This window comes from Sinocyclocheilus rhinocerous, unplaced genomic scaffold (genome assembly GCF_001515625.1).
Source record: "Sinocyclocheilus rhinocerous isolate Xijiao unplaced genomic scaffold, SAMN03320098_v1.1 scaffold3047, whole genome shotgun sequence".
Lineage (NCBI taxonomy): Eukaryota > Metazoa > Chordata > Actinopteri > Cypriniformes > Cyprinidae > Sinocyclocheilus > Sinocyclocheilus rhinocerous.
In genome coordinates, this window is record NW_015662947.1 from 80,027 (window position 1) to 95,679 (window position 15,653).

Below are 15,653 nucleotides of genomic sequence, written 5' to 3' on the forward strand. Positions count from 1 at the left end.
GCCCTGCCGGGTGGAGGCGGTATTAGGACACAACTGCATCGCAACCGACCGCTCCACTGAGGGGACCCTTGTATACCCTTTAGCTGCACCACCGTCGAGGGTGGTGAGGGAGGAGGAACGAGCAGGTCGGTTTCCGCCAGTAAAAGGTGCCGTCCATGACCTGGTGAGCTCCTCATGCACCTCCGGGAAGAAGACTGTGCTAGTATAAGCCAATCGTCGAGATAGTTGCGGAATCTTCCTCTCCAGAGAGCTCTCCCTCCGATGCAGCGATCGGCATCCGGTCATCGGGAGGAGCCCAGAGGGATACCGCTGGTACGCTCTTTGAAGAGGGCCCAGCGCGTTCCTTCGGCGGCTTGGCTGGGTGCGGAGCACTGGAGGAGTGGTGGGCCCCCGAGGGTTGGTTCCCTGAGGGGTTTGCCACCACTGTAACCCTCAGACTGCCCGTGCTAAAAATAATGTTTTTTTTTACTTTAAACCGCATAAACACATTTCATTACACCAAATACACAAAATAATGTTCTTTTTAGCAACATCATATGACCCCTTTAAGTCAGTGGGTATTTTGAATGGGTTTTGTTTAAATTCCTGATATAAACAAAGCTCAAGATATTTTTATGTTTTATTGTACAACATAAAATCCATGAATAATACCACATTGATGATTTTTTGCTAACAAGTGACTAAAAGGGACTAAAGAGGTTATCTGGGACATATAATGCCAAACTGGAAAAGTCACCCACTCTCTAGTCCACTTTTACAGCTATTCCTCACACTCTTTCAAACTATTCTAACTCAGTATTTCCAAGCTGTAGATTTAATATTAAAATGGAAAGAGTTTTTATAAGCTTAATGGTGGTGACGTTGAAGTCATGTGGCCATGGTTCGTAGTTTGTTAGCCTGCATTTAGCTTTTTATTTCTGGTGATTGTATTATTTAGGCTTCAAAAATCATATAAGTTGTGCTCATTTTTGAAGACTATGTAAGAATCATAAACTTTTTTTTATTTTCTGCAATAATCCAAAAGGCAATGGAAAAATCCTATTGGCTTTCTGAAGAGGGATTAGGGTTATGCTAACTTCTGGGTTGGCCAACAAAAATATGTCATCCCTGCAGCAGTCAATTGAATTGTTTGCTTTATACCCATCTTTTTTATTGGTTAAAATGATTAGGAATTAGGAACTTAAAGGTTAGATTTTTTGTTGGCTTGAGGTAAGAGCTGCATATATTCACTTGTTACTCTTTAGTAGCTTTTGGCTTTCTTTCTTCTGTGGAACATCAAAGATATTTTGACAACTGTAAAATATCTTTTGCACTCTGCAGAAGAAACAAGGTTTGGAACAACATTAGGTCGAGTAAATGATGAGTTTTTTATTTGTTTATTTTGATGAACTGTCTCTTTAAGACACAAATTACAAAAGGCAAATGGGGCTTGGCATAATCTGTGAACCATGTTTTACAAAACCAATGACCTATGATATGGACAGCTTGTAGATGATTATAGGGCTTGTAGAGAATCTAATGTACAGTCATCATTCAGGATCTCTCCATGAGCATACTAATGTAGTAATGTCAGCTGCAGTGTCGGCCTTCACCAGCAGATGTCTATGTGAGAGTACAGCCCTCTGAGTGCAGGACAGATGAATGCTTTTGCTCCAGGCTCTGTATGTCTCACTTTCAGATATTCAGACATAGTCAACCTGTTCCGAGTGTCGCCCCACTGCACAGAGCTTTCCTTTTGACCTTTCACTTGTCTCTCAAAGCATATCTCATCACTTCACAGACATGTCAGTATAAGATGCAGTCTATCCGTCTGTTTTCTCGCTGCCTCTGCACTTTGTTTGTGCTATTATGCTTTGTTGTTTTGGAACATCTTCCAAAAGTTTTGAAACATTATTGATAGCTCCACAAGGAGATTTCAAAGTTCTAAAGTTTTCGGTGTAATTATAGCTTATAGCTATATCTTTAAAACGAAAATGATATATTTTTTAAAACTTTAATACATACATTTTTGACATGTAAAGAGATTTGTAAGATGTGTACACAACTTACAAATCTCTTTATATGTCAAAAATGTATTATAGATTTTACATAACTCAAATAAATATGAAATAAAAAATTACATTATATGTATTCTTTAAAAATAAATTATAACATTTTATTATAACACTATAATGATACTATAATAATGCATTTTTAAATAACATTAAAATAAATATTAAATGTAAAATTTATACATAAAAATAGAAATTCTAAATGTATACATGTAAATATAACATTGTTTATGAATAAAACATAACTTTTTTTTTTTAAATAGATAACTTAAAAATCTGTCAGAAATCTTCTGCGACCGCGCAGAAGAAATAATATGCCGCGTACAGGACAGACGCAAAAATGAAATGCAAAATAATTGCAATGCTCTGGTAAACCGCTATAGATTTGGCGTCACTAGAGAACCGGTGAATGTAGTTTACAGGTTTCATAGGAAGAGAGTGATGTGCGCCAAATGAGTCACTGTAGAAATCGAATACTTTAATGGTTGCGGACGATGTAGCTCAACACGAGAGCCAACGCAATGACATGTGAAATAAGACCTCATCATGTTTTAATGAAGAGTGTCTTGATTAAGTGGTAAAAAATAGCAGATGATGGGCACAGAACGGTAACAAAACTCCGAGACATTTACAGTCACACACAGGTGTAGTAGTGTGCAAACTCTACTGCAATGGGATGTTTTAGATAAATGTATTCAGAATTCACGTTCACGTTTTTTTGAAAATAGTTATCGAAAATATTTGTATATTATATTATATTATATTGACTTCTAAAAGGGAATTCATGAGCAATAACTGCTTCATTTTTTCATATTAGTTATATTATATTATATTACATTATATTATAAAGAATTGAATTGTACTGCATTAGATTTTTCTATTTTTATATAATTTTTTGGTAACAGCACTGTAAAAAACAAAAAAACAAACTCAGATAACCTAAAATGTGCATCATTTAGTTACATCAAGGGTTAAATCAAATATAAATAGCACATTAAAGTTAAAAGTTTCACACTTTTTTTGTGTGTGCTTTATACAGGTCTGGTATAAAGAATGTTTTTGCTCAAGTGGCCGAAATGTCCACCCAATAGAGAAAAGTTTTGCTCCGCAAGAAAAAAATTTGAGGGAACATTGCTTGTGAGCCATAAAGAATCATGCAGCTCTGGCCTCACTCGCCCAGATCAATGATGTTTAGCACTTTGGTAAACAGTATGTAAGCAGGGGGTCAATGGATGTAAATGGAAGTTGAGCTATAGGTCGTGTCCCTCTGCATCATTTCCTGTCTGCTGGGAAAGTCGGTCAGGTTCTGTCCTAATGGCTTTGTCTAGGCAGGATGTCCATATTTAGCCAGATCTGACCTGTTTTTTTAGGTCCCTCTGTCTGCACTTCCATATGGCCTGATTAAGCTATTGTGATTTGGGACATTATTTTGGAGTTTTGCTAGTATTCTAGCCAGCACAGTCACAGCACAGTGTCACTAAACTCTCTGTTGTCTAAAATGGTAATGTTTGCGTTTTTAACAGTTCAGTCTCACAATAAAAGATTATTATTATTATTATTATTATTTAAATGATACATTACTATTCAAAAACCGGAATAATGTGTAATATTATTAGTTTAAAATAACTTCTATTTGAATATATTTTAAATTAAAAATATATTCCTATTAATTATTACTCGAGTCTTCAGTGTTACATGATCCTTCAGGAATCATCCTAATATGCTGATTTAGTGCTCAAGAAACAGTTATTCTTATTATTAGTAATGTTGAAAACTGTTGTGCTGCTTAATGTTTTTGTGGAAACCACAATGTTTTTTTGAGTATTCTTTGACGAAAATAAATGAATGATAAAAAAAAAGAACATCTAAAAGAAAAGATGTTTTCTTTACAACCTGAATTAACCTTGTGTTTTTTTTCTTCATAAAAATTTCAAATTATCTGATATTTTAAGGCTTATTAACCTTGACACACACTTGTAAGGATCTGCGTGGGTTCTCTCTCTGATATTTTCTTTTTTTTTTCTGCATGTTGGTTATACCACATGACTTTCGTTTGTCAAATATATAATATAAAAAATAGCAGTTTTATTACAATTTGTAATAAGAAATAATTATAAAAAAAACTATATTAAACTTGATAAGCATTTCCTTTTAAAATAATTTTAGTGAGGCTTTTTTTCCTTCATTATAATAGCAAGGCAGTTGTATAATCCTGAGAGTTTTGACTTTATAGTCCCCCAAAATATCTAAATGAATTTTAATTAAGAAATAAAAACAAGTTAATCATAGAAAAAAATATGTCTGTCATTGTATGTACAAATTTATTTTTTTAAAATATATTTTTTAAACTAAATAATTGATCCAGATGGAAAAATAATAACCCATTAACATAGTACCATGCAACCCCCCTCCCCCCCCAAAAAAACACAACATGGTACGATGACTGAGATTACATTGTGTTTTATGTTGTTCTATAGCTATAAAGAAGATACACAGAAACCATCTGATGTTTGTAATCCAGTTCTTCAAATGAGAGCTTTGGAGCATCTCACCTCAACGGTAAGAAAGCTATGTCTTATTCATGCATTATCTATTGGGCTTTATTATTTTCCATTTCCAACTTTTGCATTTAGGAAATTTACATGTGCGTGTACACATCCAGTAAGACCAGTTTCACACCTAAACATACATCTGACAATTACTGAACCTGTCTTTGTCTGTGTCTTTTACCCACAAAATACAAAAGGTTTAGTACAGAACATTTTCACTTGCACAGAAGCCCTGTTACACCTGCGCTCTGTCCGTTTGAGAGCCAGCAGCTCTGCTGTAATGACTGAATCAGTACATTACTGTGGCCATGTGGCGCGTGCTTAGCTTCCAGCTATTAAGGTAATGTTGCAGAACCTCTCCTCAAGGTGGCCTGTGCACCTGCAGTCACCTTGGCAACAGAAATATAAGGCCACTTCCTGTGATTCAGAGAGGGCCGCCATTTGCATCGGACACCCTGGGGAACTGATGATGCTCACTATAAATTTCTCCTGAACCTTTGTATTGCTGTGTTCAGCTGAACAGTTGAGATGCTCAGTTTGATGACTTAATCAATGAACTAGATCTTTAGCTTGTGGTGGTGTTTAGGCCACATCTATGCATAATCACCAGAAGTTTGTTCACCAGAAGTTTGCCAGATGAGGTTTGACAGAATATTATATTTATGTAAAGTTTAAGATGATCTGGGTTTTTTTTTTTTATTCACAGATATGTTTGTCATCAACCTTAAATAGAATTAAGTAGCTTTTTCTTGGCCATATGATTACAGCCCTCATCAGATGTAAGTGTGCATAATTTTAAACAGTATTTGCCATTCATGTGGGCAGACAGTGGTATATCAGCAGAAGAAATATATTTGTTGCTACGTTTTGGATAACGAGCTGTGGAAAAGCAATAGATTGTAACCCATGTCTAAAAAATGTTTAGTAACATTCAACATTACACTGGCACATATTTATTCATTTATTTTTTGTGTGTGTGTGTGTGTGCGCGCGTTTAAGCATTTACGACTATAAATAATATATATATACAGTATATATATACTATATATATATATATATAGAGAGAGAGAGAGAGAGAGAGTGAGAGAGAGAGCGAGAGAGAGAGAGAGAGAGACCGGTAGTATATAATGTTATAAAAGTTTTCTATTTCAGATAAATGCTGTTCTTTTGAACCTTTTTTTTTTTTTAGTACACAACTGTTTTCAACATTGATAATACTAATAAAATGATAATAGTAATTGATAATAGTAATGCATGTCACATGATCACAGTGGTACAGATCCCAGTCCAACTCCATTTATCTTCTGCCTGAGCAGAACCGGGGCTGCCACATCGGACGGTGCCATAGGACATGTAGTTTTTATGGGCCACTAAGCACAGTTAAAACACCTCCATTACACACCTGGTTTACTAATGCACAGACCTCCTATGGCCAGACAGCAGATGGACTTCCCCTCAGTCATAAGTGACTCATATTTCCTTTCAGAGGCTTGATGGATTGGATACATTTGTATTCATAATATGGCGTGTGCTGTGGGATTTCAATGCACAGTCTCTACCTCAGAACACACGGATTTGGGAAGAGTGCAGTCACATCACGAATAGATCATTTGAAAGTTTTTATGGATCCTCAAAGGAATTATACAACAGTTGGGAAATCAAAGGCAGTCGTGCTAAAAGAATAACAGGGTTTCCGCGGGTCCTTAAAAAGTCTTAAATTTAGTTGTATCAAATTTAAGGCCATAAAAAGTCTTAAATGGTACAAGAAAGCAGCATTATGTAACTTTTTCTGTGTTCAAAATTTGCAAAATGTATATAATGAGCGAGTACATCATGAATTCATCTTCCAAACCGCGTTTTTGTCTTATTCCGAATCACTACGGTACACTTATAATAAGTACTTATATTTGGACTATTGTAGCCTGGTTGGGTCGTTACCGCTGCGGAGTAACACAACCTGCGTGAATCGCCATAGACATAAACTTAGAGAAGTAGCTCCGGTTGGAATGTTCTTCCGCGGGATGTGTGCAGTTCTGTTTATTAACTTCTAGAGCGCCAAAAGTTACATAGTGCTGCTTTCATTATGATTTCAAGAGGGCTTAAATTTGGGATCGGAAAGACAAGAGTTGCAATATGGCTTATTAATATCAATTGATTGATATTAATTGTTTAAAATAATAATTGATACTTTTGACTCATCCATTTTCTTAAAAATGGTTTAAAGGCTGAAATGTGAAGTTTATCATTTTATAAAACTTGTTGTTTTCGTGAAAACATGAATCTGAACTGTAAATCATGCTTTTTACAGTCGTTATATGTTATCATAGACATTGCCCTACCCCGCTCATATGACATTAATTTTATTTGTGCAGGTCTTAAATTTGAGTTTAAAAATCCTGCAGATATCCTGTATGCTTTCTTTTTTATCTGCCTGCTAAAAGAAGAACTGACCATAAAATGAATTTATCTTTTAATAGGTACAGAATGAACTGTTGGCAGCTCTGGCTCGCAAGGCACAGACTAAATCAGGTAAAGATTATTGTGTTACAGGCTTTGAGTGTCTTTTTTTAATTGGCCCTTAAAAGTGCCTGATCAGTTTCCAGTGTTCAATTATCAGCATTATCTCTGAGGACATGTTTGGATGAGCTAAATAATCTACAGAACGAAAATAAAGCAAATATAAAAAAATGAGACCGAATGATGTATAAATCACTTCTTTTTTATAAAGTAGCACCTTGAGAAGGACACTGTGTTCTAATTGACATCTCATTTGAGCATGGTGTTTATGGGGAAAAGAAATACAGGCAAAAAGTCAAATGAGAGGAAGCAGTGCCTCCACATCACTGTGATTGGCCGATTACCCTGTCAGTGTAATAACGCCTGCCTATCATGTTCATAACTGGTCTAGAAATCCACATGAATGGGTCAAACTAGTGGAAATAAACAATTATTGCAGTAGGTGAGTAAACAGCTCACCTATTCGGACAGCACCACTTTTGAACTTAAAAATAAACTTTTCAAAAAAATAATCTTCAGTGAACTAGTTTTAGTGACCACTCAGCTCGATTAAAGCTATGACCTGCATGTCACCTGTGGTATTTGCAGAGGATACAAAAAAAGTGTGAAAAAGGTGACATGTTTCAACTGAAGTTAACAAATTGAACTTAACTATAAATTGAACTATTGCTATAAAATAGTATTCTATTTCATTGTATTTATTTGATAGTGCAAGTTTAATAGTGTTCCACATGAACTGGAACATGAATCTATACAGTGGGGAAAATATTTATTTGATCCCCTGCTGATTTTGTAAGTTTGCCCACTTACAAAGAAATGAAGGGTCTGTAATTTTTATGGTAGGTTTATTTTAACGTATAGAGACAGAATACCAACCAAAAAAATCCAGAAAAAACACATTATATAAAGGTTAGAAATTGATTTGCATTTCAGTGAGTGAAATAAGTATTTGATCCCCAAGCAAAACATGACTTGGTACTTGGTGCAGAAACCCTTGTTGGCAAGCACAGAGGTGAGACGTATTTTGTAGTCGGTCACCAGGTTTGCACACATCTCAGGAGAGATTTTGATCCACTCCTCTTTTACAGATCCTCTCTAAAAATGAATATTTTCCCCACTGTATATTGCTCTAAAGAAAAGCGCAAAGCCAGACAGTTCATCACACTCCACTGCTTCTCAGCTGTAAATTTCTTGTTTTCCAGTGATGGAGGAGAGCAGTCCACAGCAGAACACCAACACCCCAGGATCCTCTCCCAGTCCTGCTGTGCGTAAGGTAATGAGAAAACAGATTTAAAGGCAATGGGCTTAACAGTGAAAGTGTGTGTATGTGCTGGTGTGCATGTATGTTTTGCTGAGCTCAACAGCTGTCCAGGGCTGTCCATCTGTCCCCTGATTGAGCACCGCTTTCCCGCAGCTCAGTCATCAGTAGAAAGCCCTTGAACTGGCAGAAAGAGCCTGTGATTGGAGATAGAAGGATACTCTATAACTGTGTGTCAGGACAGAGCCATGTGCCTGACTGTGAAGCTCTCAGCTTTTCCACAGTGTGGTTTTAATAGCTGATGGTTCACTGCAGCACATCTGACGGGACTGTGATCAAGACAGCTAAATAGCAGAGCTTCACAAGGAATGATGTTTCAAAGGCAGTGCTGTACAGATTGTAACATATACACCATCTTTTCAGAGTACTATAAAACGGCACAGATTTTGGGCTGCTATAACCAATAATTATTTATGTTCATTTATAATTATTTATTTATGTCCATAACCAATATATTGACCAACATTAGGTATCAGTCTGTTTGTTTTTTGTTTTGTTTTGTTTTTTAGGACAACAACAAATGACACAAAACTCGTCCTTGGTGTGAACAGGCCTTAAGTATTGTGTTCGCTGTAAACTCCCCCCAAAAAAGTGCACTTCAAATTCACACTTATTTACTTAAAATGATGCACTTATTTAACTGAAAAAAAACAAAACTAAGTTATGTCTAACCATGCATGATTATGCATTTAATTACGTTCAGCATTGTGTTTGACCCTGTCAGAACATGCCTACTACAACCAATTTTTGCATCATGACCCACCAGAGGAAGACTGCTGCTGTAAACTGTACTTAGATTTTGACATGCAGCATGAGCTTTTGTTCTGGTGATATTTCATGGATGAAGTGATTTCCTGTCTTACTGAATCTCTAATGAAAGAAAATGCTCCATTAGCCTTATTGTATTTGAGAGTTCCCATCGATATTTGTTTTGTCATGGTTGGTTATGTTATCTGAATAGCTTATCATTTTGCCTTTTTCTGGTAATTCCCTCTTATCAGGTTTATGCAATTAGTATAGTTCAATCTAACGGTCTATTGTTTTCTATATTCATCGCTACACTGCAGTGCTGAAGAATGTCAGGGTCTTTGCTTGTGTCGAATTTGTCTAGCATGAGGTTTGATTCCTTATATAGCCAGCTGAGTTGATATGGAAATACTTGAGTGTGTTCAGGACAAATTCCTCTCTCCTTCTCTCACGTCAGAGAATGAGGTCACAGGTTTCTTCTCTGGGCGTGTGGTATTTGCCATTGTGTTTAAATGGAGCAGGAAATCTAAATAGGATACATCCTCGATTGCTGCATTTATATTCTAGACTTCTGTTTAGTTACTATTTAGGCTATTTAGGTATGCTGATCTGTGTGTTATTCTGGCAGTTTTGAGGGGAACTGATTTCATATATCCACTAAAATGACCATAAAATTAATTGCAAAAAAAGTTTAGTGATTTGTTAGAAATTGGATCATTTGTTTGCAGATGCTGCTTGTTTTTTTGTTTTTTTTATATATATATAATAATATATAAAATTTGCCTAATTAAAAAAATCAAAACTAAACTAAATTCTTTAACACATTGAAAATAGTAAAGTAATTTGGCATACGCATTACTTATTATTATATATAAAATATATTATAAAACATATTTTACAAAAAATACTGCACTTTAAATATTTGAAAAACCTTTGTCCACAATATGAATGTCATGTGATGCAAAAGACAAGTCATGTGGTTCAACCAACATGCAGAAAAAAAGAATCAAAACAGGAAATTATATCATAAAGAGGACCCCTCCAGATTCAAGTTAGGAACTTTCTTAAAATATCAGATGATTACCTTTTTATGACGAGGCAAAAATAGTTAACGTTGTATAATGTCATATGGTGTGACTCCTAAAAATATTAATGGTATTTATGTATTAATAATTCATAGCATTTTTTAAAAAGTCTTTTGAAAAAAAAAAATATATATATATATATATAAATTTTTTAGCATCACTACAATGAAACTTTTATTGAAAATTGTATATGTATTTTTCAAAATCATATGAAACAAACAAGCATGCAAAGAGTACATTTCTAAAACTTGTACATGTGTTTTAACCTAGATTTTCAGATGATTTTTCTTTATTGTGGGCACTCTTATTTGTCATTGCCCCATATAATATTAGGATGGTGAATGCTAGCACTTGACCTCATGAATCACTTGTAGCATTTTACTTCACATGATGGGTAAACTCATCAGTAACCTGCCTTCCAAGACCCCATGCTGGCCCTTCTGCCCGATTTCTGGAGATTGCAATACTTCCTATTCAGGATTGGAGGGACTGCCAGATGTTTCCTGGTCGCCCCCACCCTGGCTATGTGCGTAAGAGCAAGAGAGAGAGAAAGATAGAGAGGCAAAGGAAAGAGAAAAGTCAGGTTCACTCTCCCCCTCAGGCAACACTGTCTCTAAGGCTTCACTTTTTGAAGCTTTCCTCCTGAGTGACTGCGTGCGTCTGGAGCTCACTTAACCCTCAGGACTAGCGTGACCATCTCAGCTAACTCACAGTCAGGGGCTTTGAGTCTCACCTGAGTAAAGACGGCAAGACGGGCTGTCAAACTCTCAGTGACTTTGAGAGCTCGCTGCTCGCGTGTGTTGCAGTCTCATGGCTTGGGACTGTGGCCTGAGGTATGTGTTTTCTGTGTCCCCTGCACTGCAGCAGGGCCCTGGAACTGCTACACGCGATAGAGAGGATATCAGCCGATTGGAGATAGTCCAGAGACTGGCCAAGGACGGATGCCGCCTTCTACACAGCCTGCTCAGAGCTACCGAAAGGCCTGCTGAGGTGAGGTGCAAAATAACAGTCATGTATGTGGCGATCCACATATACAGTATAATTATTGGTTGTTTCTTCAAACTTCAAAAACAGGGCTTTATTTTTCTGAACCAACAAATGTCATTTCTGACACAGTATGTTTCCAATTTGAGAATGGACATTTTAGAATAAAATACCTGGCTGATTTGTTTAGCCAAGTCTAATTTCATAGATAGCATTTTATATATCCACAAATTTAAACACACACAAATTAATAATAATAATAATCTTTATTTTCTACAGTGCCTTTTAATGTTACATCTGAAACGCTTTAACAAGTAAAACAACAAAATACACCATATAAAGATGATAAAATAAGCAAGAAAAGAAGATGCATTCAAAAAATCAAGTAAAAGCTACCCTAAAAAATGAGTTTTAAGGTAAGATTTAAAAACGTGTGTCTATATCGTGCTGATGCACGGTGAGGAGGAGAGTTTGAGTGGGCTAAGACTCCAAGGATCACAGCTGCAGAACTGCAGAGATGGGGTCAAACATCCAGATGAAACTAAATAAAGAGTGTTTTGACTGCAAACCCACCAGATGGCTTTGGTGCAAACAGGGATAAAAAGTAGCCCATGCCCACAGTTAAATATCCTGCTGGACGTCTCAGATGCATGGCGTCATGGATTCTGTCAAATACCAACAGATACAAAATCTAAACCTGGCTGCCTGTGTTAGAAATCTTATAATGGGCTGTGGTTGGATCTTCCATCGGGACACTGATCCAAAACAAACATCAGAATCAACACAGTAATGTGTCACTGAGCACAAAATGAAGCTTGCGCCATGGACCCCTATAGAAAGTGTGTGTGGTGAGCTGAAGAGGAGAAGCACCAGCATGCAGCTGGGACTCTGAAGGATCTGGAGAGATTCTGGATGAAGGAATGCTCTCTGAACTCTTGTCAGGTGTTCTCCAAACTTCTGTGGCCAATTTGAACTAGAGAAAAACATTTATTTCGTAATGAGATTGTCCCTCCACTTTCCATTGTTTTACTTCAGTGATGGGTTAGCATTTTGTGAATTTTTTGAGTGAAAGATCAAAAGGATCAACAATGCAGATTTATTTTCACAGCCACCTTTGCTCATATTTACCAAGGGTTCCAGCATTAGAGAGCACAGTACACTCTATCTGTCGAGGCATCCTGAGAAAAGATTCAAGAGAAACTGATCTCAGTTGTATGTGAGTCATGGGATGGTTGTGTGTGTCAGCCAGTGTTTAACTAGCCACATTAACATACTGCATCACGTTTTGCCTGAGAAACTAGAATTTAATCTAATTGAAGTTAAATGATTTTATTTGCAAACGTTGCACTAAACAAAATATAATTTTGGTTAAAAAATGTACATTCTTACCTCAAAATGAGTTTTTTCTTCTTGATAAATTCTGCACTCATATAAGGCTGTGTGAGGAAGAGTGAAAACTGAACGGATCCTAGGACTCCGAGCTTACAGCTCTGCCCGTGTTACCAGCCTTACTCCAGGTGCTGCTTCTGACGCCGCTGACCCACCGAGCGCTTATCTGTCACGTGTCCGGTGAAGACTCTGTCTCTGACCGAGGCTCTGTGTGCTGCTGCGGATCATTCAGGCCTTTATGTAGGACGTTTTGTTCACATCCAAATGGGTTTTGTGTTACACTGGCCCAAGGAACTGCAGATTGTTAACATGCAAATGACAGTGTGATGCTGTGAATGCAACAGTGAGCCGTTCACTCACTCATTCAGAGAAAGACAATGGCTCCGTGTGGAAGTCTCCGCAGAGCTACGGTACGCCTAAGTATTTTGTGCACATTTCGACTAACTGTAAGAGATCTAAAACATGAAAACAGTCATTCCTGTACTGCCTGATAAGCTAAGTATATTCATATAGATTTCATGACTATATCCATATACAATTCATACATTATATAATAATTAGAGATGAATTTGAAGCCCCACTGATGAGGAATCTGTCAGTATTGAGAGCGTGCTGTAATAGTCCTCTTGAGGTTTAGCGCCATCATGTGGGTCTTCATTATCTCTGCACTGCTTTTCACTTGTTATTCTGACAGCTAAATACTCACATGCGTTAATGGTAATAAACCCAGAAGCCAGTTGTTGATACCCATTTATGATATTTATGAACATCATCACCAAGATGTTAAAAATCCTGATCCATACAAGACAACCAAAAGATAATAATAGCCAAAAGTTTGTTCAAAAGATTGTTTTTGTAAGAAGTCTCTTCTGCTCGGCAAGACTGCATTAATTTGATCATAAATGCAGTAAAATAGTAATATTGTGAAATATTATTACATTTAGTCATTTAGCAGATGCTTTTATCGAAATGAGGACAATAGAAGCAATCAAAACCAACAAAAGAGCAATGATCTTAAGTGCTGTGACAAGTCTCAGTTAGCTTAACACAGCACACGCAGCAAGGGCTTTATAATAAATAAAAAGAAAACAAGAAGATAGAATAGAAAAAGAACAGAGCATGCTATAGTGTCAGAGGCTCTAGTAGCTGGGAGATGTGTTTGAGCTGATTCTTGAAGCTGGCTGAGGACTGGCTAGGCTGGGGGAAGGAACCAGGAGCAGTCTTTATGATCCAGATAAAGACGTACGGGGCAGGAACACACGCAGCACAGGGGATAGATGTTAAAGGGCTACTCAGCCCAGAATGAAAATGTCTTCCAAACCCCTAACATAAAGATCATTTGGATGAAAGCCGGGAGGCTTTGACTTGAGTCAAGTTTGGGGGTAAGTTAAAAACAAAACTGAAATTGATCAAAACTGACAGTAAAGACAAGTGTAATGTTACTAAATATTTCTAATAAATGCTGTTGTTTTGAACTTTCTATTCATCTATGAATCCTGAAAAATAACATGTGCCACCGTTTCCACAAAAACATGAAGCAGCAAAATTGTTTTATGCACTGAACAAATTTGATAGCATAATAAAATGAATGCTAAGTGTAACTTATATAATAAATATGTGTTAAAAGTATTACTTAGTCGTAAAACATTAACAGTGCGCTTATGGGCAATACAATTGTGTGTTTATTGTCATACTTTTCTAATCGCATAAGACAAACAACATGTTTTATATTAATGAGAGCATCCTGGTGCAGTGTGGGAGGATTTACTCATTTCATCATGAATTAATCAAAAATCATCTAAAGTAATTTACACAGTGAGAGTATTTGTATATGTGTGTCAGTAGGTTAGAGTCTTGGACAGCCCTTCTGAGCATAAGAGACAGCTTTACTGGGTTATGAGCGGTTTGGACTTAAAAGCAAAGCTTGTATGCTTTCTGGTGATCTCTGTAAGTATGTGTTTCAGGAGAACGAGCTAACGATCGGCTCGATGATATGAGGTGGAGCAGCCAGGCTTGCGCATGCGCAGTAGCGTCTGAGGGTATTTAAATATGGGCTGAAGATTGCTGCAGCTCAACACAAGCAGTTCTTCTCATCAGTGTGAGAGTTACACGACAACCCGTCACGATGAGCTGGGCCATCAGCACTCTGGCCGTCGGGATGGTCACTCTTCTGCTCATTCAGAGGAAGTTTTACCCCTACTTTTGGGACGACTTGATGTACTACGCGAGAGTTCGGCGCGTGGGGAGCGCGATGATGGCGAGGATGAAGCGCGGAGTTGTCACATATCTCCAGTGCTTTGAGCTCCAAGCCAGAAACATCCCAGAGAAACCCTTCATAGTGTTCGAAGAGCAGACCCTCACTTACAGGGCCGTGGATGCGCGGAGTAACAGATTCGCAAACGTGTTGAAGTCGCACTGCGGTCTGAAACACGGCGATGTCGTGGCGCTGCTGATGAACAACGAGGCGGACTTCATCTGCGTCTGGCTCGGACTCTGTAAACTGGGCTGCGAGGTCGCGTTCCTCAACTTCAACATCAAATCTCAGTCGCTGCGGCACTGTCTGCACAGCTGTGGAGCTAAAGCGCTCGTCGTCGGCTCAGGTAAGCTACGCTACGCGCAGGTATAGTAGCTCGCGAGCTCTGAACACGTACAGAGGTGCATGTGGCGACACGTTACACATCTGCAGTCTACATATGAAGTGTAGGAGAGATTGCCCTCAGTCTCTGCAGCTTCTCTTCAAGCTAAACATGGAGTGAGTGTGTGTGAGAGTGTGTGTGTGAGTGAATGAGTGTGTGTGTGAGTGAGTGTGTGTGTGAGAGTGAGTGAGAGTGTGTGTGAGTGTGTGTGAGAGAGTGAGCGTGTGTGAGTGAGTGAGTGTGTGTGTGTGTGTGTGAGAGTGAGTGAGTGAGTGTGAGTGTGTGAGTGTGAGTGAGTGAGTGAGTGAGTGTGTGTGTGAGTGTGAGTGTGAGTGTGTGTGTGTGTGTGTGAGTGAGTGAGTGTGTGTGTGTGTGTG

At 37.7% G+C, this 15,653-nt stretch overlaps 1 pseudogene; it reads left to right on the top strand.

Moving 5' to 3' along the window:
* Positions 1-12,223, top strand: part of LOC107728517 (rap guanine nucleotide exchange factor 5-like) — a 22,889-nt pseudogene extending 10,666 nt beyond the window's left edge.
* Positions 12,224-15,653: the final 3,430 nt, after the last annotated feature.